Raw genomic sequence first — 27,920 nt, forward strand, 5'->3', positions numbered from 1 at the left:
TGGCAGAGATTTTATGGCCCACAAAACCTAAAATATTTACTATCTGGCCTTTCACAGAACACATTTGCTGGCCCCTGCTATATAATGTAGTCCCAGAGTTTGAGGCAGAATAGCATCCTCGCTTAAAGCATGGGCTCTGAAGTCAGTATTCGATGTTTAAAGCCTAGTTCTGCTGCCAAGTAACTGAAACTTTGAAAAAGTATTCAACTTCTCTGGGCCTCAGTGTCTTTATCTGTAAAATAAGAAGATTAACAGCATTTACTGGAGAAACGTATTGTAAAGATTAATTGAAATAATATATCTAATGGGTTTAGAATACTGCCTGGCATAAGACATCATTACTGGCATCACATTGGCAACAGCTGTATCAACTTAACTCAAAGAGAAAAGATTCAGCTGAGTTTCAAATGGCACTTAAACATGCTTGTAAGAATTTCCAAGATTCATCACTGTGTTATACAAAGGGAGTTCTCAGGTTATTTCCAATGACAGGCAATAGGCTGACATAAATGACAGCTTAAGTACACAGCCATTTTATATCCTTCTCTCACTCTATCCCCCAACCATTGCTTTTGATTTCAATAGCTTATGTCTACATATATCATACATTAGTCTGTACTCAGACATTCAGACTTCAAATTATTTGATCTTCAAACTTGTCATTCTTCATGTTTTTCTTCCTCATCTCATCTCCCTTGGCCTTATTTTATTTTTTATTTCCAGTACTCATTCCTTAATACCGATTCTACAGCACCCACAAATTCTCTAGGTTGTGGAGAGTGCTGGAGAAAAGAACCCTAACACTTCTCCTTAAGCCAATGATACACAAGTGTTAATGCAATAAAATCCCTAGTGAGCATATTTTAAATGCTACTGCAACCCACACAGAATCCGATTTCATAGGGCTGGGATGGGCCTAGAAGCTGCTTTGTTTAGTAGGAAGCATACGGCTGATTCTGACATAGGTCACCTGTGGATCACACTGCCCTTCTCTTCTTTCCCCTACTATTAAGAAAGTAGCTTTCTGAACTCAACACACACATCTCATGTCCTCTTCTCTATGAAAAAACTGGTTTTTATGTATTAGTGGTTGTGGGGGGTGGAAGTGGGGTTAATATTTTTATGGATGTACATTGGTCACAACTATATGGTATGAATGGACTTACTGAAAATAAAACAGAACTTTATGCCTGCAAGTAAGATCAGTACAGATTTTCTGAGATGTGTAATGATGCATACCATGGACCAAAGGGTAAAATTAAGCTCATAAGACTTTTCAGCTGTATTTGGTACTTTGGAACATGAGGGTCCTTACAGATCAATTTAAACTATCCAGATGAACTACCTGATTTAGTAATAACAGGATTTTTTTTTCTGACTTTGCAAGTTTCAATTTATAACTCCAAGTTTGGGAAAACCATCTCAAGTTAAAGACTGGTTTTGAAAATCATTCTGTGCACCACCCCCTACTCAACGATGCAATGAATTATTGGTAATAAGCTGAAGGCATACAGTTCTGCCAAGATTTACTTCCTGTTTCTACTCAGGCTGGTTTAGTATTATTTTCCAATGTTCCAAAATTGCATGTCAGAATTTATTTGAAAACATAATAATTTGGAAGTGGATATCTTGCTAATTGGAGCATCTGTCTCTAGCTATAGCTCTTTTCTTCTCTTTGTGACATCCTGATTTACAATGATCATCTCACCTTCTCTTTGTGACATCCTGATTTACAATTATCAGATATTGCACAGTATTTAGGAATAATGCTGAACCTTTTTCTGTCTCTGGAATAACATAAAGTCATGTGGGTTATGCGATTATTCTACTACCTAAGAATTATCTCTATAGTTTGTTCCCTGCTGGTTTGGTTGGTTGCCAAAGTGGTGATTTATATTTGCTTGCTTCTAGACTATGCTATTGCAATGCTTTCATATGCAGACTGATTAGATTTTGCACAAAAAGAAACGAACACAGTTCACTTAATGAAATGTGTTACACATTGGTCCCTGTTTTCTTAGGTTTTCTCATGCCATCCATTTTGAGGTGAGATATGGAATCCATACCACTGAAGTAAAAACTCCAATTCCTATTGATTACTTTGAAGATTGTAAATTCTATGTTTCTAGAATTAAAATTATGTCTTACATCTGGCATAGCAAATGAGCTGCTGATATTTTGATAATTGGAAGTTTTATTCAAACAACCATATAAACCAGAACTGATTTTGTTGCTGCTCATAGTTTTTATGCAGTTGCCATTTAGGTTTCAGCATGGTGTATACATGCAACCTTATTCTTATAGTGTTGGGCCCTTTGGACTGCCTGGCATGAAGGAAATATGGTTCTGAAGAAGAAGAAGGTTTCTCACATAGTCTAACTTTCTTCCCCATGCAGCGAACCCACATCCAGCAACCCTGACTGATAGCTCTTCTGCATCCCCCAGTTACCTTCAATGACTAAGAGTTCAGTACTTTAAATGCAGCTGATACTGCTGTGAAAAATTTCTAATTGCTGATCCCTTCTTCTTTGTCAATAGGATCTCAAGTCTCCTTGTGGTACTTTCCAACCTGTATTCTAGTTTTATTTTTCTTTCTTCTGCAGCACTTGTTATAGACTGAATGTTTGTGTTTGCCACAATTCATATGTTGAAACCCTTACCTCCAATGTGATGATATGGTATCGTATTTGGAGATGGGGCCCTTGGTAGGTAATTAGGTCATGACAGTGGAACCCTCATGATGAGATTAGTGTCCTTATAAGAAAAGACTAGAGTTTGTGCTCTCTCTCCCTCCCTGTCCCTCTCCCTTGACCCCCTCCATTTCCCTCGTTTTCTCTCCCTCTTTCTCCCCACCCACCCCACTTTACCAAATAAGGAAACAAGTTGGCCAACTGTAAACCTGAAAGAGGATCTTCCCCAAGAACTCAACCATGCTGGCCCCCTGATCTGCAACTTCCAGGCTCCAGAACTGTGATAAATAAACTTTGGTTGTTTAAGCCACCCAATCTATGGTATTTTGATTATAGCAGCTACTACTAAGACACAAAGATTTCCACATGGTAACCATTCTAATAAAAAGACAATTAAATTTCTCTTAAGCTCTTTCTCCAGACTAAGCCTGCCCAATTTCTTTGGCTGTCCCTCACATTCATAGTTCTTAAATATTTCACTTTTGTGCTCAGATTTTTAGGAATCACTTATCTTTATCAGTTTCTCTCCCTGCCACTAATCAGCCCATGTGATTCAGAAAATATTACTTAACTATTTCCCACCTTATAACAGACCTGCATAGGCTGATCCTTCCTACTCAAAAACTCTAGATTCTAAGAAATCCACAAAAGAAACTCGATGTAGAGAAAAAGATGAATCAGGCAAAGCACTCTGCACAACTCCATGGGAGAAAAAAAACATTAAATTTTGACCAGGTGTGGTGGCTCACCCCTGTAATCCCAGCACTTTGGGAGGCCGAGGTGGGAGGATCACTTGAGGTCAGGAGTTCAAGACCAGCCTGACCAACATGGTGAAACCCCGTCTCTACTAAAAATACAAAAATTAGCCGGACAGTAGTGGCACGTGCCTGTAATCCCAGCTACTCAGGAGGCTAAGGCAGGAGAACACTTGAGCCTGGAAGGAGGACATTGCAGATAGTGCCACTGCATTCCAGCCTGGGCAACAGAGTGAGGCCTTGTCTCAAAAACAAAAAACAAAACAAAACAAAACAAAAAAACCATTAAATTTTATGTATATACCCAAAATGATTAATGACTCAAGCTTCCTATTTATTTCCTAAAAGAATGGGCATATAAGTTTGAAAGGATATGACTCAAATTATAATAATAATTATTCTGGGATAAAAGTATTGTATTAATAGATATTTTCTTTTTGTTGTTTCTGCTTATTTAAAAGTTCTAATTTTTTCTACACTGAGCTAGCATTGTTTATGTAAATCTTTTTAAGGCAGTCACAAGCAAGACCAACTATTCTTAAACAGATTTGCCAATTAATTATTATGGGATAAATAACTTCCAAATGTTCAAACTCTGGGCATTAAAAAAACTTGGAAACCACATTTTAAAACTTTTTTGTATAAAGCAATGATTGTTTTATAATTGAGGAGGAATCATAAGAAATTATCTATGACCCTAAAGTAAAGGCAAAAATTTTGAACAAATAATTCATCTGAAACATTTAGGCAAAAACACTGCCTCTGACTACATTGTTTTAAATCCATTTCTTGTGAAATCTTAATGTGGAAGATACACATACAATGATGTTAGCCTACGGTAACATGCAACAGAAAATGTATTATTAAATATGGAATACTTATAAGCATCCTTACACAAAAATGCCCAAAGTAGCCGCCTAAATTGAGACATCTAGAAAATGAAGGCATTATGTGTTGACCTGGGATAATTTGCTATGATGCTGATGATTTTCTATTCATTTTCTTCAGTACTTTTCAAAGACTATTGTATTTAAAAACCAAATTGCTGGTACCATGCAATTTGAAAAAAAAAATACATCAAGTACACAAATTACTGGAGAAAAATGCTTCCTGTATTTTCCAACCAAGTTAGATCCACAGAAAATGTCATGTCGAAATCTTGCAGGGTCATCCTTTATATATTTGTGGATGAATTTATTACCTTATTACCCAGACCATCCCCATTATAGAGCAAAAGTACCGCCTGTGTAATGGCAGCTTATGCAAACATTGATTTCTCATGGTTAACTTCCAGACGTCTTCAGACTATTCTTGTGCACTCTCACAGCTTATCTCTTCACCCAGCAGCAGACAAGGGAGTTAATACACAGCGCGTGTGTGTCCATTTCCGTTGACACAATGCACGGGCTATCAGTCGCTATTAATTCCAGGAGGGTAAGGGCAGGGCAGAGGGCAGGCAAAGAGGAATCTCAGCGAAACAGTAAAAAGAATATGCGCTGTCGGATCTCTTTCTGTCAAACAGTTCAGTTGTGCACCACTGATCTTTTAAAGTCTGTGTTTGCACTACCTTCAATTACTTGCTGAAAGCAGCCCAGATTGGGTTGTACATGTCATTGTTTGTATAGCATAGAAACATGAATTAAATCTGTCAGTCTTTTGATCTGCATGCCAAGTCAACAGTGTACTCATTGTAAGGACTTACCAAAAAAAAAAAAAAAAAAAAAAAAGACTCACCTCTCTGTGTTCTGCCACGAAGAAGAGGAAACAATTTTTGCCCTTTTGCCTTTTTTTTTTAACACTCTTCCTGTAATATTCTTTTTAAAAGTGTCACTTATTTGTCAGTAGGAAAAAAAAACCTTGTCAGATACAGTTCTTAATTATAGATTTTGAGGTCTGTGAAGGCTTGTGTTACCTCTTTCTATTCAGTATACAGCCACATGAGTAACAGAGAAAGGTAAAGAGTAACACAAGGAAAATGCTGTTTCACACAGGTGCTGGTACAGGTGAAATTCCTTCTCTTGGAATTTTTTATAAAATTGAATGTTCTGGAAGCAGACAGAACATCAGACAATCTCTTGGGAAGAAAACAGAGAAGACACTGATCTCCATTCAAGCTGAAGTTCAACATTAAAAAAAAGAGAAGCCCTACCGGACAAATTAAGTTGGTACTCTTGATTCTGTTTAATCCTCAAAAATAAACATCTTATATATCAAACGTTTCAAGAAAGAGGAAAATTATTTCCAAATCATATCTTTGAAATAAAAAAATGGAAGACTAGGAATAAAAGTTCCTTGCCTTTTTAAAATTTACCTTCTATTATGCTTAATATAAATGGAAAGAAGACGCGTGCAAAAATTTTACATTGTAATAGCCATAAATAATTAGAAGATGGATTTCACTGATAGTTGAATAATCCTTAAACCTTAGTTTACTAACTGTTCCTTAAGTACCTAATAAGTAGAAGATTGATCCTATTTAGCCATTGGAGGGGAAAAAGGATGGAGAAAAATTTCAGAAGGAAAACAGAGCAAAGTGGAGAAAGGATCTCAATAATAATTTATATCATCAAACACTGAATAACAGAGTAGGTTCTTTATGATTAAAATTCATTTTGAATTAATAATGAATCCCTTTCCCCACAAAACAAAGTGGAGGTTCCAGCATGGAAAGTTAGGGAATTTATCTCTGAAGCTTTGGGGTTAACATCATTAACAGAGGCTACATTTGTTTTATTTTAGAAGCTTAAAAGGACTCTCCCATATGACCAACAATTAATCCAAACCAATAATATGCTGAAAAATCACTATGGCCATAATTGGAAATCACCACAAGAAGTTATCTCTTTTAGGCTGAGATGGGAACAAAGACGCTACTGAATGTGTTGTCTTGGGTCTTTTTGTCTGGCTGACCTTACTGTAGATGAAAAATCGGTGACAGCTGTAGCTGTGAACAGCACAAAGATCTCTCTCAGTATTCTGTATAACACACACACTCCAGCTTGCTTTGCTTTGTTTCCAGAGGCATTTTATTCTCAAGTTTCAAAGCTGAGAGGCAAGAAAAAGTGCCAATTGAAAGTCAAAAACAAAACAGTGAGGAGATATACTTTAATAGATTCATCTGCATCGCTTTGTTAGTATTCTGTGATTCAGACCTCCATTTTTCCATCACTCAAATGAAGTACATCTAAGTCACATAAAGACATAGTCTCTGAATAATAAATTGTCATAAGAGGGTGAATAGTTTTGGGTTTCCAATTCCAGCAAATAAAGTTTGCAAGTAGCAATGGAAGAGTTGCAGGTTTTGTTTGGGCTGGTTCTAGTGCCAGCTCCCAATGTTTGATTATGTATATAAACCAAATACTTCATTCCTCTAAAGTGGCATTGAAATCCCATGAGATCATGCTTTCAAACATATTTCCAGTATTTCCTCCTTTTAAACAGGCCAGAAATATCATGTGAATACATTCTGTCTGTGTTTCTTCTCTCTCTATCTCTCTCTCTCTCTCTCTCTCACCCTCCCTCTCGTGTGTGTTGTTTCCGTTCACATGTTCTGGCCAGAACTTAAAGCAACCTGAATCTGAAAAATAGTCCTTGTGCTTTTTGTCAGTCATCAATGCCAACATTTGAACTAACTTGCTGAATGTCACATATCTGAATTTCCTCATATAGGGACAGGAAGTATTGTAAGTATTTGGTCTGACTGAGATTTTGAGGCATATAAAATTTCATGATTAATAATGTATTAATCATTATATTAGTGAACAGATTTTTAGTGAATTAATACAAAGGGGTTAAAAGTGCACTTAAGAAAATATATACTGGTCCACATAAAATCAGGAAATTTTAAATCTGGATATGAAGGTGATGCTATTTTCCATGCCTTGATGGGAGGCCAAAAACATAACAAAAAGATGCATCCATATAAGTGGAGGCATCCATATAAGCAACACCGAAAATCTGGCTTTTAATGAGGGCAGTAGCCACCATGTTCGTGTTACTGTTCTCTAAGCTCCACAATCAGCATCACAGTAGTTGATTTAATATGCAGCCAATAAAATACCAGCCAAGATTCTAGGAAATCTTGTTATAGCATACCATATTCAACAGTTGAGATGGATTGAGGTCTGATAGCTTAGTAGTTATAAATTTGGAATGTGGATCCATACAGACCCAAGTTTAAGTCTCAATTCTGTCACTTACTGGCTTTGTGGCCTTAGGCAAATTACCTTACTCTCTGTGCCTGTGTAACCCACTATTAGAAGTAAGAAAAAAAAATGCTTTACAAGTTTGCACAAGAGAACTTTTGAGTTTGCTAGAAGGATTAAGAAAGAGAATTCCTGTAAAGCACTGGCAGGTAGAATGTGCTCAACAGCCTGCAACGACTGTTTACTTATTATTAACTATTATTATTATTGAATTAAAGCTTCCACCTGCTATCAGTTTTCCCCTGGGAAACATGGTTCAATGATTTATCCCAGAGCAGTCCTTCACACTGAGTAAAACTTCCAGTGGCTTTTCAAGAGGAGACCCAAGCAGAGGGAAGCAAGAATAATAATCTGTGAGGAAGAAAGTAAAGGTGTGAGGGAAAGCTGTACTCATCAACTACTGTGATGTTGTCTTGGAACCTGTCCACCAAAGTGCTACAATTAAGCTTCAACCACAGATCTCTAAGCTAGGACAGGAAACTAGAGGAATCTCCTAGACATTTGCCCACTTGTCAATCCAGAGATACTGGGGATGACTGGTAGAATTCTCATTGCTTTAGAAACATACAGCAATAATGAGAGAACCACAGTTGGGCAAAATCCATAAAGATTATGCAGAGTTGTAGAAAAGTACAAGTGAAGTGAGCAAGGGGTAACTTCAAAACCCCTACTGGTAAGAAATTCTAGGCTCTACCTTCCAATGTCACTCTTGAAAGCAGAACTCTGGAGCCTCAATAACACACTGCACATACACACACATTCACACTTACACATGCACGCTCACATACAATCACAATTGCCCTTCTGATTTCAGAAATGGTTCCAGCACAGCCATTTGGTTTACAAATAGGGAGCTTAAAATCTAAAGCTAAGGGTTTGACCCCAAAATAATACTTAGCACACACACACTTTATATCAGTAGTTAGCCCAGAAACACTTTATGATATAATGCCTAATAGCTCACTAAATGGCTTTTCAGTAAAAATTATTAAAATATAATCAGTGAATGTCAAGCCAGTAAATAGCAACAATATTACACCTAGTTGTTCAAGCCAAAAAAAAATTTCCTTATCCTTTGCCACATCAAAACTGTTGGCATTCCTATTTTCTCTACTTCAAAATAGATTCCAAATCTGGCCACCTCTCACTGTCTCTATTCCTACTACCCTAGGCCATGCATGCAGCATTATTTCTTTCCTTGTCTCCCGGCTTCTTCTCTCACACTTTTAGAATCCATACCTTATGCAGCAGCCAAAGAAATTCGTTTAAATGTAAATCAGATCACATCCTTCCCATTAAGGTTAATAATTCTTATAGGTCATTTAACACACTTATGTCTTAGATTCACTACTTCCCATCAGATCTCCATCATCCCCCCATTGCGTAGATGAGCTGAGTTGTCCTGCTGCTGTGTTTTCCAAACTCACTTCTTATTCCTCTTACTTCTGGCACCTGGTTCCTTGAACAGAGCCTGGCTCCTACCTTGGGTCCTTTCCACATTCTGTTCCCTCTGCCTGGAATACTAGCCTGATTTCCCTGTGGTTGTCTCCTTGATACTATCTGGGTCTCATTGGAAAAGACACTTCCTCACAAGGACCACTCAGAGAAATGGTCACCATCCTCAGGCATTATTGCATCCCCGCTTGCCTGGCTTCACAGCCCTCACTGCTGTTTGATGGTATCTCGGTCATTTCTTTGTCTCCCTGCTGCTTACTGTCTGCCTCCCCCAGTCTAAAATATAAGCCCAGTGAGGGCAGGAATTTTGTCTTATTTACTGCTGAGAATAGTGTCTGATACATATTTTTGCTGAATAAGCATGTGTTGAGTGCCTGCTATGGACAAATATGAGGGTAAGCTCTCTAGATGGATTACCTTATTGAATACTTCCCCCAATTTTTGAGGTGGGTACAGTCAGTATCCCTGTGTACACAGAGGGAATATGAAACAGAACAGTTAAGTCACTTGCCTGATCAGATGGCAATTGAATGATAATGTCTGTAATTTATAAACCAAGTCTATTGAGGTATAATTTATTGACAGTAAGATGTTCTCATTTTAAGTGTGAAGAGAAACAGGTTTTGACAAATCTATGCACCTGTGTAAACACAATTAAAATATAGACTATTTTCATCAACCCAGAGGGTTCCCTTCTTCCGTTTCCAAAGTTGCCTCCCACCAACCCTGGTCTCTGGCAATAAATGATCTGCTTTCTGTCATTATAGGTTTAATACAGTATGTACTTCCTTGTGACATCTGTAGTTAAACTCTTATTAGAAACCATACTCGGCTACTTTGTCCCAAAAGTCATTTCTAAAGTTGCCATTGTCTTTGATGCAGGAACAGGTGACATTCAGAAGTTTAGATCAAAATTCTATATATTCCAAAATTTTTATAATAAAGGCTAATTATGCCAAAGTGCATATAAATTAATAAAAATAGCCCAAGTGCGGTGGCTCACGCCTGTAATCCCTGCATTTTGGGAGGCCAAGGTGGACGGATCACCTGAAGTTGGGAGTTCAAGACCAGCCTGACCAACATGGAGAAACCCCATCTCTACTAAAAATACAAAATTAGCCAGGTGTGGTGGCGCATGCCTATAGTCCCGGCTATTCAGGAGGCTGAGGCAGGAGAATTGCTTGAACCCGGGAGGCAGAGGTTGCAGTGAGCCAAGATCACACCATTGCACTCCAGCCTGGGCAACAAGAGCGAAACTCCGTCTCAAAAAACAAAAATTAATAAAAATATACCAGCCATAACTTATTTAAGTTGAAAAACACTCAAAAATGAAACAAACTAGATTCAAATTCTGGTTTTGCCTCTTACTAGGTTTTGTGGCTTTGGACTAGTTTTTCACATACCAAGCCTGTTTTCTCATCTGCATGAAAAATAGAGGTTATTATAAACACGTGGCAGAGATGGTAAAAGGTTATGAGAGATCATGTAATTAACATAAAGCGCAAGTGTCTACACATAACAGGCCATTGATAGCCATAGTGCACTATTCTTTCTATTCCAGAAGCTGGACCATACTGCCTTAAATTATTTTCAAAGTATCACAATTGCCTATGGAGACTCAGGCATCTCTGTAAAGTACATTAAGTAATTATCCCTCAGATTGTTCAGATGGAGAAGCCAAAGCAAAGAACAGTCAAAGCAACTTCCACAGGCTGCAAACAGAGTTGTTGGCAGAGTAAGGTCAAGAACTCAAGATTTTTCTAAAGAATCTCAAAGTAATTCATGTACATTATTCATTGCCACTATAGTCCTGCTAAGCTGGTAGGAGGAAACTGCTGTCACTGCATTTGGTAAATGGGGAATCTAAGACATATGAGTGCTAAATGACCTATAAGAATTATTAATGTTAAACAATGACAGAGCAAGGACTAAAACCTTAGCCTATGGATCTGCCATTTTCTTAACACTGAACTTCCCTATCCCACAAACTTTTAAACTGGAGCTCTACAAAAATGAATTACTGATCAGCACACGCAGAAAAAAAAAAATGAAGAGAACAGAGAGACAGAAGGGAAATGGAAAGAACTCTTAGGAAATTTGACGGAATAAAGATAAACACTGAAAATGGTAGAAGTTGTGAATATGGCCCATATGTTCTTCTGGAGCCTGAAATTACCAAGACAAATAGGTGGGAATATATGACTGCTAGACAGACAATGTACCAGAGATATCCATCTAGGGATATAGTAATCAAAGTGTTATCAAGAAACGTGCCTTCAGGATCATGGAGAATATGCTATTCTGATGATGACTCAGAAATTTCAAAATTCTTGGTTTGTGCCTGCATAAAATGAGTTATTGGCTTGAAACAGAACAGAGAAGACAGACTTGCAATGCAGAAAAGATTTTACTCCTTTTTAACTAGCTCTTTGCAAAAGAATGTTATGATAGTTGGTGAAGAAGCACTTTCTAAAATAAGAATATCTGTTTTGGGCACAGAACAATTCTTAATATTTCCATGTTTTAAAAGCAGTAGTTTTCCAGCACTGTTTAAAAATTAATAGAGTATGATATTCCAGAATTCTCGTGCCTCCTTTCTGAAGACAGACTGGGGAGGAGGCTTTTGCCGATATTAAGTCATGAGCTATATAAGGCATACCTCTTGAATACTTGCTGGCACTGACTTAATTCTACTGTCTACATGATAACCTACATTTTTTCCCCCTTTAAGATACAGCAGAGTGAAGGCAATACCTTTATCTTTTTGATGGAGATAGAGAATTTCATTTTCTAGAGAGATACTTTCTGAGAATTTCTAAGGACAGTTAATTCCCAGGAGGGCTTAATGAACACCACAGGTCAAGGACAATTTAAATACATCAAGCACAATTTAAGAACAGTCCTGCCTAGAGGCAGAATGACACATCTTAGTGGGAGGTGTTTGAATTATGCTGGAATTCAGAACATGCGATGACGCACTATAGTATTTACTTCAGTTCTTTCCTACCCCTGACTCTTAAGTAATCAAAAGAGAAAAACAACATTTCACGTTTCTTCATGCTTGGGCTGTGTGGGCTGTGTGGGCTCTGTGTGTGTGTGTGTGTGTGTGTGTGTGTGTGTGTATTGGAGAGAGAATGTCTTCCCTCCTTATGGAAGTAGCATGACACTCCTAGAGTTTGAGCTCCAGAGTTCAACTTTCACAATTGGTCTAAGACAGAGAAGATAATTGGAAAAAGATAGATACTTAGCAAAACTGAAAAATCAGCAAAAAGAATCAACAATGTCTTTTTATGGGACCACAGCTACCCTTCTTCCCCAGTGTGTGACTTTGTGAAATCTCTTATATATACTCTGTTTTCCCCAACCTAACGACCACACTCCACCACTTCACCCACATTAAATGGCACCCCATCCAAAAGCCATAAACTTGAACTTTCCTGAGCTCTTGTTAAAGGATTGAACTAGGCCCTTTCCCCTTCAAGGCACAATGGCATGTGATTGCAAATGTATCCAGTTTGGCTTGCATAGCATCTTGTCAGATCCGATTCAGTGCCACTCATTAAAAACAAAGAGTGCTCACCTCTAATCTGAATTTTGTACTTTTTGAGAAGAACTGGAAGATCTGAAGATACTGGGCTCGCCATCCTGAAAGGCAACAGCCTCCAAGAGAGGAGTCTCGCCTGCCCCTTTAGACAGGTCATGCACATTGCTGTTTACCAACTTCCCAGAGGGCTCCCTCTATGTTTGTTACTGTTGACTCCAGGGAGGGGTGCGTGGTTAGGGACTTTCAGTCACTGCCAGCATGTGGCCCATGAGAACAGAGTGGGCCCCCCTTTAGAAGCACAGAGGGGAGCGGGGTGCAGTGGTGTGCACATGTTGCTCTAGTTACTTGCTGGGAGGGAGACTGAGGCCGGAGGATCATTTGAGCCCAGGAGTTCAAGGCCAGTCAGACAACATAGTGAGACCCAGTCTTTAAAAAAAGTTATATATAAAAATAAAGAAAAAAAAAGGTTATACAGAAGCACAGAGAGGAGTCGAGAGGCCTGGTGAATTTGCCTCTCATGCTGCAAGGTGTGTCATTGCTGGCTGTACACCTACAGGCACAACTAAGTGTCCACAGATTTGGGGAGTTCTTTTTTTGTTTGTTTTGTTGTTTTATCTTAGAGAAAAAACTAAACTCAAATAACAAAAGAAATCCAAGACCAAAACTGCTCATATCCCCATCATCTAAACAAAGCAGTGTTGGGTTTTTTTGTTGTTGTTGTTGTTGTTTTTTGAGAAGGAGTTTCGCTCTTGTCACCCAGACTGGAGTGCAATAGCACAAATGCAACCTCCACCTCCCAGATTCAAGCAATTCTCCTGCCTCAGCCTCCTGAGTAGCTGGGATTACAAGTGTGCGCCACCACACCCGGTTAATATTTGTATTTTTAGTAGAGATGGGGGTTTCACCACGCTGGTCAGGCTGGTCTCGAACCCCTGACCTCAGGTGATCCACCCACCTCGGCCTCCCAAAGTGCTGGGATTATAGGCGTGAGCTACTGCACCCAGCCCAGTGCTCTCTTTTAACCACGTTACCTTGAAACCATGTTCATAGGAACATTCAAAGATGACCTATTTGTGGCAATGTCGGAGGCCTGACTGTGATATATTGCATATGTTCCGTTTACATCACACTAGGAACCTATCATTTTTCCCCAGCTTTTTTATCCTTTTCTCCCCCAAGTACCTAAGGTAACCCCACAAACATGACAGCATCTATGCATCTATAAATGTAGATATAGGAGCATTTTGTTAGGAGAAAATGGGGTCCTGCTATATATATACATATACTTCTCTGCAGCATGCTTTTCTCATGTAACAATACAACATAGATAAGAGGAAGTTTATGTCACTGAAAAACCCTTTGACAAAGTTTTACAGAGAGTCCCAGGAAGCCTTTTACCTCTTCATAGATGTTCTGTTAAGACCTCTTTGTCTGCTCCTAACTGATGAGCAGGTCCCCCTGAGGTGAGCAGACACACAGGAGTTAGACTCACCCCAGGCATGGCTCACTGGGAAAGCCATGTTATTAAAAGCCATATTATTAAAAGTCAGATCGACCTAAGTTTGAACCCTTCCTCTGCCACTTACTGGCTCTGTCACCCTTGGGTGCAGTATCGTTTCAGACAGTAAGCTAGCTTGGAGCACCTCACCAAGGTGCAGCAGCTGAAGAGCTACTCAAACCTGATGCAGGCTCATACTCAATTAACTTACCCAGGACTTAGCCATGAGAAAAACTCAGAACATAAGCTAATGTTTTAATTCTAGCATACACATGAATGTATTGTGTTATGAATTATTCTTATTTTGAATTATATAGGGGGGTTACCATAATCTTTTTGGTGTTTAGCTATTCTAAGGATCTTAATCATGCTCCATTTTGGGAGGCAGGGGTGGGTCTTTAATGAAATAAAGGCCTTTTTTGTCTCAAAAACAAGCTAATTAGCAGTTGGTCTCATGGCGCTATTGTGAAGACTGCAGGAGACAGATATATGAAAAGTGTTCTGCTCCACCCAGGCACAGTAGGTATTCCATAATATTCTCTTCAGAATACAGTCCCTGTTGCCTTCCCATTTCTGCCCATTTTCCCCACCAATAGCCCTCAAGGTTTGACTCCTGAAAGCACCTTCCTTAGTAAAGTTTTCTTTTTCTCTCTCTTTCCCTTATCTTCTTCAAATCCTTCACAAAGTTATCAGTATTTTCCACACTTACTGATATCCTGATCTCCACTGCAAGTCTGAAAGCTCCTTGAAGGAAGGAACTGGTTTGCAGGCACTGGACAAAAGAAAAAGAAGCCTCCAAGTCTAAATGTTGAACCAGGCCAGGCGCGATGGCTCACACCTGTAATCCCAGCATTTTGGAAGGCCAAGGCAGGGAGATCACTTGAGGTCAGGAGTTTGAGACCAGCCTGGCCAACATGATGAAACCCTGTCTCTACTAAAAAAATAAAAATAAAAATAAATACAAAAATTAGCGGGCGTGGTGGCATGTGCCTGTAGTCCCAGCTACTAGGGAGGCTGAGGCAGGAGAATCTCTTGAACCCAGGAGGCAGAGGTTGCAGTGAGCTGAGATCGAGCCACTGCACTCCAGCCTGGGCGACAGAGAGAGAGTCCATCTCAGAAATAAATAAATAAATAAATAAAGTTGAACCAGTTACTGTCCTAAACTGTTAGATGTATGCTGGCGTCCCTGCCCTTCCTTTCTTACCTTTGGCTGCCTCTGGCTATTTTCCCTGCTTATAGGCAGCCTCTTTCTTAGCTCAGTGCAGTACAAGTGTTAAATGCCTCATTAGCACTTTTTTTTTTTTTTTTTTTAGTGACTCAGAACAGTAGATGCCCTCAGGTGGCTCCTAAGACCAAAGGCACAGCTCAGGCTGTGGCAATAGAGCAGGAGCCTATGTGGACTCTGGACTCTCACATTTGTGCAAAACCCAAGAAGACTGCCTCTTTCCTTCTGTCCTAGCTCTTCCAAAAGCCTTCATTTGGGGCTTTACCCAGCTTCCAAGTTGTACAACCTACCTTTTTTTTTTTTTAACTTTTCAAGGCCAAAATATATTCTGTACGCACTGTTTAAAATAAATTACAGCTTTAAACATTCAACGGAGTATCTCTGTAGCTTTCTAGTTGTTCAAAATAAAATTAAGTAGACATACAAAAATAAAAGGGATTTTAAGGGAAAAAAATACTCATTGCCATAATTTGTCTCCTAAATAATGATAATAGATGAGCTATAGCCTCTTTTGTCTGAAATTTCAGCTGTCTTTGTTTACTTCATGACACAGGGCCCAAGACCTACATTATTGCATTAAGTTTGCAAAGCTATCAAGATGCCCTTGAGTAAGATTCATCATCTTGTCCTAAATTCTCCACACGCTCCACTAAAAGCCTAGTGGCAGACTGAAGGGATTGTCAGAAAGCATAAAAGACAAAATAAAAATTTTATGCTCTTTTAGGCAAGTGAAGATTTACCCTGTAGCAATTTCTGATATTAACTCATTAATCCTCACAACCTATCTTGAGGATAGATTTTAGAAAGGAACAGCCCTTGTCATCTTACTTGCCTTCAAAACTTGTACCAAACAGAGAGCTGGTTCTTTCCTTGGTCTTGGTCTGAACATCTCTGCAGAGCCCAGGAGGAGTGGGAGAGAGGGACAGATGGAATTCAGAAGCACCTCTCTGACTCCCTTCTTCTCTTATTACCAGGACAGGTCATCATGTGGAACCCCATGCTGGGTCTAAAACTTTTGGTCGCCATCTTGAAATCCTTAATGAATGGTGATCAAGGGCTCCTGCATTTCCATTTTTCACTGGGCCCCACAAATTAGTAGCCAGTCCTGCTGTCACTCATCCCAGAATAAAAGATATCAGTAGTATAGCATGTGGGCCAACACATGTTCCCTTGATCTCCACACTGATGGTAACAATATAGTAGTAAAGTCCATATTTCTCATTAGTACTGTAGTTTTTCTCTGCTTGTACAAAATTGAATTGGGCTATGTGCTTAGAATTTTATCTAAAACATAAGACAAGATATCAGTTTGCCTTCTTAAGTCTATTTATGTTACATTTACTTCATGTTTTCTTGGTTTGCAGTCCTGATTAATTTACCTTATAGTGTGTTTAATTATTGCCATATAATCCCATAACTTCTTTGCATGTGGCATCTCAACAATGTGCAACTTCTAATAGTCAGCATGAAATCATAACTTAGAAAAACATTGCTGAGCTAATTACAGGGACAATCAAAATAAATCCAAATCTTTTCTGGGCCACAGTCCATATCTGAATCATAATAAGTGTGAAATGTTTACAAATCATTACAAATTTTCCACATAGTTTTGCTCGGTGTTAGGACCAGTCGTGTTTTTTCAGTCATTTGAGTCGATGTTTCGGATCTCTCCAGCGAGAACACTGATTTTAGAAAATACTCAGCTTATTAGCAATTATAAAAATCAAAAGACAGATGTAAAATCAACTCTAAAATCTAGAATGTAAGAAACATCTTCATGGAATTATTTGTGTACCAGCATAAACATGATATATTATGTATTTTTTAAAAATAACACTTCACTGAAGTTATAAAGGCAAAAAAATTGAAGGAAACTAGCCAGGCACTTTAATTACTTTGTGTATTCCAATGAATTCACATATTAAGAAAACCTTATTTAGAAGCCTAAAAATTGTACAATAATGAAGTAGTTTGTGTATGACAAAAATAACCGGGAATCATTTAATAAGTACTTGCCCATTATTGCTTTTATAACATTGGAATTGAGCTGCTAGCTCTGCATAATTTTAAGACTGACTTTTCATTAATTTATATAAGACTCATTGTACCTACTATGTGTAAGGCATTAGAAGAATCCATTGATGCTACATTTTTCTTACTCCTTTTTAGGTTCTTATTCCTCTTAGATTAAACTACTAGAAATATATTTTGGGGAACACTGAACTCAGGTCTTTCAAATCACATCTTTGCCAGTAAGAAGCCAGATATTAAATTTTAAAATTCAAGGAAGGAAGGCTGCATTTTGCATTCTGATAAAAAATGGTTTATATTTACTTAGGTCTACAAATGAGCTTTAGGGAGTACATGAACCCCCAAAACGCTATACAAAATTTGGGGTGGAAAAGCAGTTTTCTGGTATATTTGTGTCTTTCATCTGACTCAAAAAAATCCATGGTTCCAAGTACTAACAGACTGTCCAAAATACTGCATTCTTCTAGGGAACTCAGTCACTATCATGAGACTCATTGGTGCACTCAAAAACCACAAAAGTCCAAAATAATTTTGTATTCTGAAAGTTCTCTGAGAGTTTACGGTTGCATCACTTTGTTGTACTTGGTATCATTTGGTTCTGTGATTATTTTCCTGTCAGTGAGGTATATATTCGCCATGGGGATGCAAACCACTTTGGAGCCATAATTATTTTTAGTCTACTGCAGCTTGGATAAACACTGTATCCTCAGACATTTGTGAAGTATCATCTGTAAATGCTTGAAGGATGCCAGAATTGAGAGCATACATTTCCTTGATAGCAACAAAAAGATAATTTCCAACTTGACTAATATTTTGTTAAATAATATGTGGGAAAATAAGAAGGATTACATGTTGATAATGCTGTAATTTGCTAAAAGTAGAAAATGTGGTTTTGGCCAAAATGATTCCAATGAATCCATTACAGTCTCATTTCTATCTTGCTTAATAAGACTTTTTTCTGAAGATGAAAATTCAGTTACATGATAATACAAAATAATGCCAGTAATTTGTCTTTGGTTTCAAAGCTTCAAATACCACACTCCAGATTCAGAATTGCTCAGAATGTGCTATATTTATTATAATTAATCTAGACCTCCTGTCCAAGAATAGCAAACTCTTCTGTGGGTCACTGCTTTGGGAAGAGATTGAGAAAGTTTGAGTACAAATAGATGTAATTCTTTAAATACCTCCATGCTAATATACTATGTTCATAATGACTTTTAATCAGTGTACAGGAAAAGAATTCGATGTTATATAAAATAGAGAGCTGAGGTCACATCTAACACTAGACCTCAAATTTGGAACACACTAGTAGCTTTGGGAATATGTAGTGCATATTTTGGCCTACTTTTATCCATTGTCCTTCTCTCTGAGTAAGCATTCCCTAATTTCCTTTTGTGTGTCCTTGCTTCTCCAACATAGTATTTAGTACAGGAAAAGCTGACTCTATTCTCCACACCAGAAATGGATTCTGGCTAACCAATTAACACATTCAATCTCTGACATAACAACCAGATCCTAGTGGGGGTCAATGAAACACAAGAAGATCTTTTCTGAGAGTTCTTTAAAAAATAAATTTCTATACTCTTCTTTGAGAGCTACCAAAAGAGATTTTCTTTCACTGCTTAATTTGAATTAGGAAGCATTCAGTTCCCAGAAAGTGAGCCTTTCTCGGATGAAGCAGACACTTTGGCAGGCAAAGAGGATAGTCAGAAAGTAAATGGGATCTTTGGTAACATGGTTTCAATTTCTGGATCAAACCTGGCCTGAATTCTGACCTGCCTCTGACTCACCAGTAAGTCAATAAATTACCTTTTGGTTGTTTTTGTTCTGTGTCATTCAGACAAGTTCAGCACACATAGGTCATGAAGTCCATAAATCTAGAAATATCACCAATAAGGAACATACTTGAACAAATTCACAAATTTTGTCTCTAAATACTATCACTATCACTTTTTTAAAAAATATGGAATGAGAAACATTTTTAAAGGTAGTGAAGCCCTTGAATTTTGTTTCCAGATTCAACTAATCTAATAAGTATTTATTGAATGATAATCAGGGCAATATTTATTGACTACTCACTATGCTCATACAACTAAACAAATGCTATTTTGCTCATGAAGAAACTAAGGTTTAGGTTAAGTAACTTACCAAATGTCACTGAAGAAGTGGCAGGGTCAGTACTTGGATCCATGCCGGTCAGACAGCAAAGCTCAGCCTCTGAATCCACCATGTATCCAAACCTTAGTAAATGAAAAGAAATTTTACTACATCCTCCATGTATGTCAATACTTTTCTTTTTTCTTTTTTCTTTCTTTTTTTTTTTTTTTTTTTGAGATGGAGTCTCACTCCCATCACACAGGCTGGAGTGCAGTGGCGCAATCTTGGCTCACTGCAACCTCCATCTCCGGAGTTCAAGAGATTCTCCTTCCTCAGCTTCCCAAGTAGCTGGGATTACAGGCATGTGTCACCATGCCTGGCTAATTTTTTATTTTTAGTAAAGATAGGGTTTTGCCATGTTGGCCGGGCTGGTCTCGAACTCCTGACCTCAGGTGATCCACCTGCCTTGGCCTCCCAAAGTGCTAGGATTACAGGCGTGAGCCACCGCACCCAGGCATGTAAATACTTTTCATTTACTAAACTACAAAAAGTAGTTTGTATTACTATGGAAATATATCCTGCACTCACAAGAAAAATAAAGAACCACATGATTCCAAAGCACAACAAAATAATGAACCATAGAATCTCAGAGAACTTTCAGAATCCAGGGCCCTCATGTAAGTGGCAGAGTGGTACAAGGAAGAGATGTGGTCTAGATGCAAGAAGCTGGGTAATTCAGCTACCTTCTGGGTCTCAGGCTCCTCACTTGGCAAATAGCCTGGCAAACTAAATAATAATTTTTTTTTTGCTAATTTATCTTTTAATTGATAAATAGAAGTTGTATATATTTATGTTGTATAATGTGATGTTTCAAAATATATATACATTGTAGAATGGCTAAATCAAACTAATTGCCATATGCCTCACTTCACATACCACACTTTCTTACCAAAAATTTATTTTATGGTAAGAACACTTAAAATCTACTCTCTTAGCTATTTTCAAGCATGCAATACATTGTTATTGACTACAGTCACTGTGTTGTACAATAGAGCTCTTGAAGTTATTTTTCTTGTCTAACTGAAAGCTGGTATCCTTTGACCAATGTCTCCCCAATTCCCCACCACCCACCACCATTCTACTCATTGTTTCTATGAGTTTAATTTTTTTAGATTTTACATATAAGTGAGATCATGTGATATTTATCTTTCCATGCCTGGCTTATTTCAGTTAACATAATGTCCTCCAGGTTTATCCATGTTTCACAAATGACTGAATTTCATTGTTTGAAAGGACAAATAGTATTCCACTGTGTGTGTATACCACATTTTCTTTATCCATTCATTCATTGATGGACACTTAGGTTAATTCCATATCTTGACTATTATGAATAATGCTGCAATGAACACAGGAGTGCAGGTATCTTTTTGAGATACTGATTTCATTTTCTTTGGATATGTATCCAGTAGAGGGACTGCTGGATCATATGGTAGTCCTATCTTTAATTTTTTGAGCAACCTTCATGGTGTTTTCCACAATGTCTGTACTACATTCCCCCCAACAGTGTGCAAGGGGCCTCTTTTCTCCACATCCTCACCAACACTGGTTATCTTTCGTCATTCTGATAAAAGCCATTCTAACAGGTATGAGTTGATATCTCACTGTGGTTTTTTTTTTTTTTTTTTTTTTTGAGACGGAGTCTCTCTCTGTCCCCCAGGCTGGAGTGCAGTGGCGCTATCTCGGCTCACTGCAAGCTCCACCTCCCGGGTTCATGACATACTCCTGCCTCAGCCTCCCAAGTAGCTGGGACTACAGGCACCCGCCACCATGCCCGGCTAATTTTTTGTATTTTTAGTAGAGACGGGGTTTCATCGTGTTAGCCAGGATGGTCTCGATCTCCTGACCTCGTGATCTGCCCGCCTCGGCCTCCCAAAGTGCTGGGATTACAGTCGTGAGCCACCGCGTCCGGCCTCACTGTGGTTTTAATTAGACTAAAACCCTGATGATTAGTCATGTTGAGCATTTGAACTGAACAATACTTAACTTCCCTTTCAGCTCTTAGTGTCCAGTGAGCCTTGTTGAAGGAAGATTTCACAGCAACCCTATGTGAGGTTACAGGTGTAGTCCTTGAATAGGAGACTAAAATCATCTACTGTATGTGATAATTAAGTAGATATTCCTTTTGTGACCTGATTTAATTCCTTTGATGACTTGATTTAATGTTTTCAATCATAATAATACTCAATTTTCTTTAGAAATCTACCAGGTTGTATATAAACAAGCAAATGCATTCTGTTTACACCTTCTACTTCCCATAGCTCTAGACCCCACCGGTGGCACCCCTCAAAATTACTAATGGAACGTTATTCTACAGAACCTCTTTAGAGGAACACAAACTTTCAGAAGGAAAAGAAAATAAGGAATATTTTGCAACATTACACAGAATAACCCAATCTAACAAACTGACACATTGCCAATAAAATATTGCCACTAAGCAATAAATAAGCACAGTAAGTCTGTGGGTGACTGGAAGCCACAAGAACAATGTCAGGTATCTTGGGTCATTTCTAATTAACAGAAAAAGTTTTTTATTAATTGAACCTCTGGCCATGTAAAATCTGATGAGTGGCTTTGAGGAGTAAGTCACATTCTGGGAAAGGTGGGGCTAATTGAGCCCTTTCAGCCCTATTCTTACAAATATAATGAACTTAGTGGAATTTAAAAATGACTTAGGACCTGTGAAATATCTGGTAATTAATAAGCATAATATAATTCCTTCCTAAATTTGCCCCACAGAGTACCATATAACTCAATAATTTCTAGAGATACTTAAGAGTAAAAAATGGACTGACATTAATCACATTCAAATATTTATTGAAATAACATCCAGGAAGTCAATAACACTCTCTATTTCAGGTAGCATCCATTATTAATACAGTAAGTGTATTAACTGGTATTTGTTAATTATTCACATAGCAAATGATAAGAGTCCCACAAAAGCTGAAAGAGGTAAAGCAATTGTTTAATTTATGTAAAAGTAAGACTGGCCACAATGACAACCTAGTGATTTAGCATTCACTCATTGGCAAGAAAGCCAGTTGTCGTTATTTCTAAAAGAACAAAATACATTAATTCTTATTTTATTTCACTTTCCAGGAACGTATTTATTGAATACGTGAGCATTAGGTACTACTTTTGTGTTGACTTGCCTACCCTCCCGTGAGAATTTTCTTTCTTAACCAGATTGTTCCTCTCTGACAGCTGAAAACATTTTACCGTATCAAATCATTCACCATATTTACATACTATTCCCACACCTGGAACTGTATCCTCAACCTTGTCACATTTAAAGGACCCAACCTTTAAACCTAGCTCCAATATTGCCGCTATCCCCCTCCGAAACAAGGGGTGTCTGTTTGCCTTTTAACCTCGGGAGTCATTGTCTTCGTGATCCTCACTCGCCTCAGTTTCAAATGTGCCTCCAATAAGCACTAAGGAGCCTGTTTCACTTGACTCCATAACGTACATTGCCTGGACCCCCCACCTGACACTCCTTTTCATTCTCAATTTTCTTGCTATGTATGGGGTCCTCTCTGCAAGCAGTTCATAAGCAGCTTGGAGATAGACACCGTGCCTTGCCTCTCTCGGCATCCTCCACAGTATGTAAGACAATGACTAACCATCCAGGCTCACAATGTAAATACTGGGAGGATGACTTAGAGAGGCAGCATCTTCTTTTTCCTCATTCACACTCAATTTGCAATTGATCACTAAATGCTACACAGACCACTTTGTATCTTTATATTCACTCTGCCAAACACTGGTTATTTTCAAATTATACGGGAGTTGGGAGGTGACATCAAGGAATCAGATCTTTTGAGAAGTTTGGCTAGGAAAGAATGAATAAACCTAAGTTAATTGCTTAAAGAGAAGGCTGGATCAAGAAGGATTTTATGAGCAGGGCTTGGAGGGAAACATGAGAGTGTTTATAATAAGATGCAGAAAAGAGGACGGTGGAGCAAGAGAGATGGATAGGACACAAGTTAGGATTCTGATGGGTAAAGTATAGGAAAGAGCGAGAATGCAATCAGGTGGAACAGTTTATAAGCTTTTTTAAAAATACACATTCGTGTGCTGGGAAAAACTGGAGCACATCTAAATTTTCGAACAAAGCAGTTAGGTGGATGCCCATTTGAAACCTAATATGCACTGTGAAGACAGTAGATCGCCAGCATCATTGTGAGATATTTAGCATGTGTTGAGCGCTCACCATCTCCCAGGCACTGTACCAGTGCGAACTTACATACATTATCTCATTCAATTACCGCCCCAGCAATTTAGCATGCTAACACCATGAAGTATTAAATGCAGCATAAAAAACCTCCACTAGGAAAGCTTATCAAAGGGTTATTTTGCTTTTTAACTCAGTTGTAGCAGAATGTCTTGATGCCATTTTACAGGAATTGAAGAGATGTATTTACATAGTGACTGCAACCAGAATAACTCCCTCCAAGAAAGTTCCCATGAGGCGGTTACAGTGCTCTTCTGGAGTTGTAATAAAGCAAATGATTCAGTAAGTTCAATCCTTCCATTGTGTGATTAACAGAGACACAGAACATTACACAGATCACCAAACTGCAGCGTGCTCACAGCAAAGCACCACAGCCCCAGCCTGACAGCCCAGAGACCAATAGATACCGCTGTCCAGAAAAAAATACAGCCTTTCAGGTAAAAAAGCCTGGTTACAGCAGAGTCCAGAAACATGGTGTTGCGCTTTTTTGTTTTGCTTTGTTTTGTTTGTTTACTATTTTGTCCTTTACTGTACAGGTAAACCAAGCACCATTTTCTAGCGTTTTTTTTTTCTTAAGCAACATGTACATTTCTCAAATAACCCCATTATATTTTTCAATAATATCATTGAGAAATACTATCCACAAATATATGAATGACCTGGATACCTTTCACTCGTGTCAGCCATCATATTTGTATTCTGAATTCATAAATCAGAAAATATTTCATAATCATTGGGATGAGTTTATATGTGGAAATGCAACAAAGAACAGGTTTTTAAAAAAATCTATGGAATATTTCAGAGCGTATGTACAGAAGGAAGTAGAAATAAAGGAAATTTAATTTTAAAAGACAGTCTAAAAGCAAGAAACCAGGCCTAGGATCCATAGTTGCTTCATCAAAATCGCTGCACACCTCTACATGAATGTCCATGCACATGCCCTTTATTCTCACAGAGTTATAAAGAATAAACCCGAAACTCAAGAGAACAGTCTCACCTCACACCTCAGACTACACTAATCCATGCACCAGTAGTCTTGAAACATAATGAAATTGATTGAGCAAGACAAAACACAGAGAATGAAATATTAGTCTCAACAATACCTATAGCATTCCAAAATCCCAAAGAAAAAAAATTACACTGTGATAGGACTGACAAAAAAAGAATATACATATATTTATTTATTGCTTTAACTCATACAGTAGAAAGATTAAATTACATCTAGATTTTTTTATTCTATTCAACACACATGGATTATTGAGGTACTCTACCTACCTCGTATCAATAAATAATATTAAATGAAGGAAGACTGATTCATGACCGGCATAAATTTTTTCAGTATTGCTACTTTCCATGGACATTGCTGCTTTAGTGTTCTCTCTCTGATACCAACACACACACACCACAATCATAACCATAAACTAAATGACTACATACTCCGAATAGATGGCTGTTAGAAAATACTCACACTAATTGATAATGACATCATGCTGGTATGCACACTACAATGTAAATGAGGCTTCCAGACTCATTTATGGCTCTTTTATTCAAAGTTTAGTACTTATTGCTTTTCTTTCCATGGTTAAGAAGGTTCTTCTTAAGGCTGTGGGATTACTTATTCCTGCTGATTTTGCCCCTTGGAATTGGACCAAGAGTACCGATTTTTAACTGTATTTTAAAACAGATGCTTACCAGCAATGAAGCAGAATTGAAATGTATAATGGAAACCACATTACTGGAAGAAAACAAGTAAAGAGAAAACTGATTAACAGATTTATGCAGGCAGCCGTTTGCTTTATTAAAAATTGAATTATTCTTTGCATCAAAATACAATATCACTGTTTCCATGCATTCGTCTGAGTGTGTACGAAGAGAAAGCATCCAAATGAATATCTTTTATTACAGATCGATTTTGAAAGGTGGCTTAAAATCCATCTCACGCACATCTGCAAGCTTAAGTGACTTCTCAGGGTCATATGAAAGATCTAGGAATAAAAAGCATAACTCTGAACTTCCCCTGAAGTGTTTGTAAAACTTGGCCAGATTTAGCAAAACCTGGAAAGAAAACAATGCTTGATATCATGCCCAACTTTTCTTTGGCTCATATCTGTAATGATTCACAGCAAGACCACATGGTTTCCCTATGTCTCAACTCCTTTCTTTTCTATGAATTCATGTTTCGAGAAGCCTCCATTACTCTCTTCAACAATATAGAGTATGGAGGAAAATTAGAGAAATGCAAAGTTACGATCTTGATGGAGATGTAGGAATCTTTTTTTCTTTTTCCTTGTAAGTAAACTTGAACAAAGCTAATCAGTCACATCATTAGGTAGTAAATACTTAAGTACAAGAAGGCTTATGTTCACTGCGTTTAACCCACTTATAAGAACATTCCTCTATGTTTAAAATAATTGCACATTACACATATAAATCATAACAAGTAACTCATTACTTAGACATTGTTCAGTTATTACACTGCTCATGATGGAGGGAGGAAACTGCATGTGTTTTCATTCTCAAAGAACTGAATAAGTTTTTTTTTTAATGTAGTATATGCTCTACCAAAGTGAAGGAGGAGAAAACACTTCATTACTGAAAGTAAATTACTGAGATGTAAAATTGGGATCAGAAATGATGGAAACATTAAGAGAAGTAGACTGTGATGATCTCACCAAGTGATATCACTGTAGTCATTTTTCAGTGCAGTAGTAATTTGGCAGAGGAATGGTCTGACAGTAGCTCTACACTTTGCTTAGCTGAGAGCTTCCCTTGTAGCATAATACATCATGGAATTGAAAGCATTCAGCTTTGTTTTGCAATTCACAATTCAGCCCAGGTGGGCCACTATTACACAATAACCGTGCAGCTGTTAGTATCATTGCCTAAATTGCCCTTCCTTTTTAAAATTTACAGTATAATCTGCTCAACCAATAGATACTAATGTCCAAAAACTCAGCTCTTATTTACCATTTACTCCCTGTAAAGGTCCAAAATAACTAACAAATCATTCTCAAAGGAATTCCAATTATGCTGCTTGTTCCCTTAAAGAGTATAAAGGAGTAAAATGTCAGCATTGTGTGTAAGAAATAAAGTGCTCACAACACCTGCTAACAATACATACTGTATAAAGCACTTAGCCTGTAATGCGTTTCTGGAAATCATTTCAGAAATTTACAAACATAATTTTTGGCCTATCTTCCCACCATTGTAAAGACCCTACCATATGCTACAATTTTCATCTGAATTGCCTGATTCTTTATTCTTGATGTTAATATGGTGGGGGGAGCCTACAGATACATAGATTTTTGTCAGACTTAATGCTCATAAAAATTAATAGCTTCTGTTGAAACTTTCTGATCCCAATGAAATTGTTCATTTATTTCACTGATAGTGTTTGTCTTCCTCCAAAAGCTGTTGAGCACATCCAAAGAGCTTTGTTCAGTCTGACAAATGATAAGTAGAACATGTGTTTACTCATTTGTTTTCAAGCCTTTGAAAACATTTTTTTTTTTTTTTTGGTTCTAAGGGCTTTCAAAGAGAATAAATTAAACAAATAAGTGGGCTGAGAACAGAAAGGTCAAACCTAGGTGTAATCTATGATTTGTCAATAGATAGTAACTAAAATCACACAGAATGACATCTTTATATTTTACAGATGAGACTGACTACATGCTAAAGAGGCCCTTACCCAATATTTTCAGTCTTAACCAGTTCTTTTGGCAACTTTTATAGGATTTTCTTTTTAATCAGGGAAGCATTTTCCTCATCACATATCTGCCACATCATGTTTAAAATTAGTTCAGAAACAAGCAAATTTCCTCATCCTATTGCCCCATGTAAGCATCTCTCTTTGTTGTTCGCACTGTCTATGTGAGCTTAAGACCAATTCTGTGACTGAAGTGATGTTTCCCTCTGACATGGATATTTCTACATGACAATATTTGACTAACAAGTATATGAATATACCTGACACAGCTTTAGGACTCTAATCTCTATGAACAGTTTCTCAGTATGTGTTATTAAAAAGTTATCTGATCCTGATTCTGTTGTTTTCTGCTTCTCTGAAATAGCTCTTGTTCATTAATTATTTATTTGATTTATAGAAAATGTGTTCACTGCCCAAGGA

The 27,920-nt window shown here is 37.8% G+C and overlaps 1 long non-coding RNA gene across 1 annotated transcript; it reads right to left on the reverse strand.

Moving 5' to 3' along the window:
• Positions 1–27,872, reverse strand: LOC117974608 (uncharacterized). The gene is made up of 3 exons (XR_004664682.3): positions 19,555–27,872; positions 19,216–19,283; positions 1–232 (listed from the first exon to the last, which is right to left on the reverse strand). It is a non-coding gene; the product is annotated as an uncharacterized LOC117974608 (long non-coding RNA).
• Between the last annotated feature and the right edge of the window lie 48 nt (positions 27,873–27,920).

Source organism: Pan paniscus, chromosome 8 (assembly GCF_029289425.2).
Source record: "Pan paniscus chromosome 8, NHGRI_mPanPan1-v2.0_pri, whole genome shotgun sequence".
NCBI lineage: Eukaryota > Metazoa > Chordata > Mammalia > Primates > Hominidae > Pan > Pan paniscus.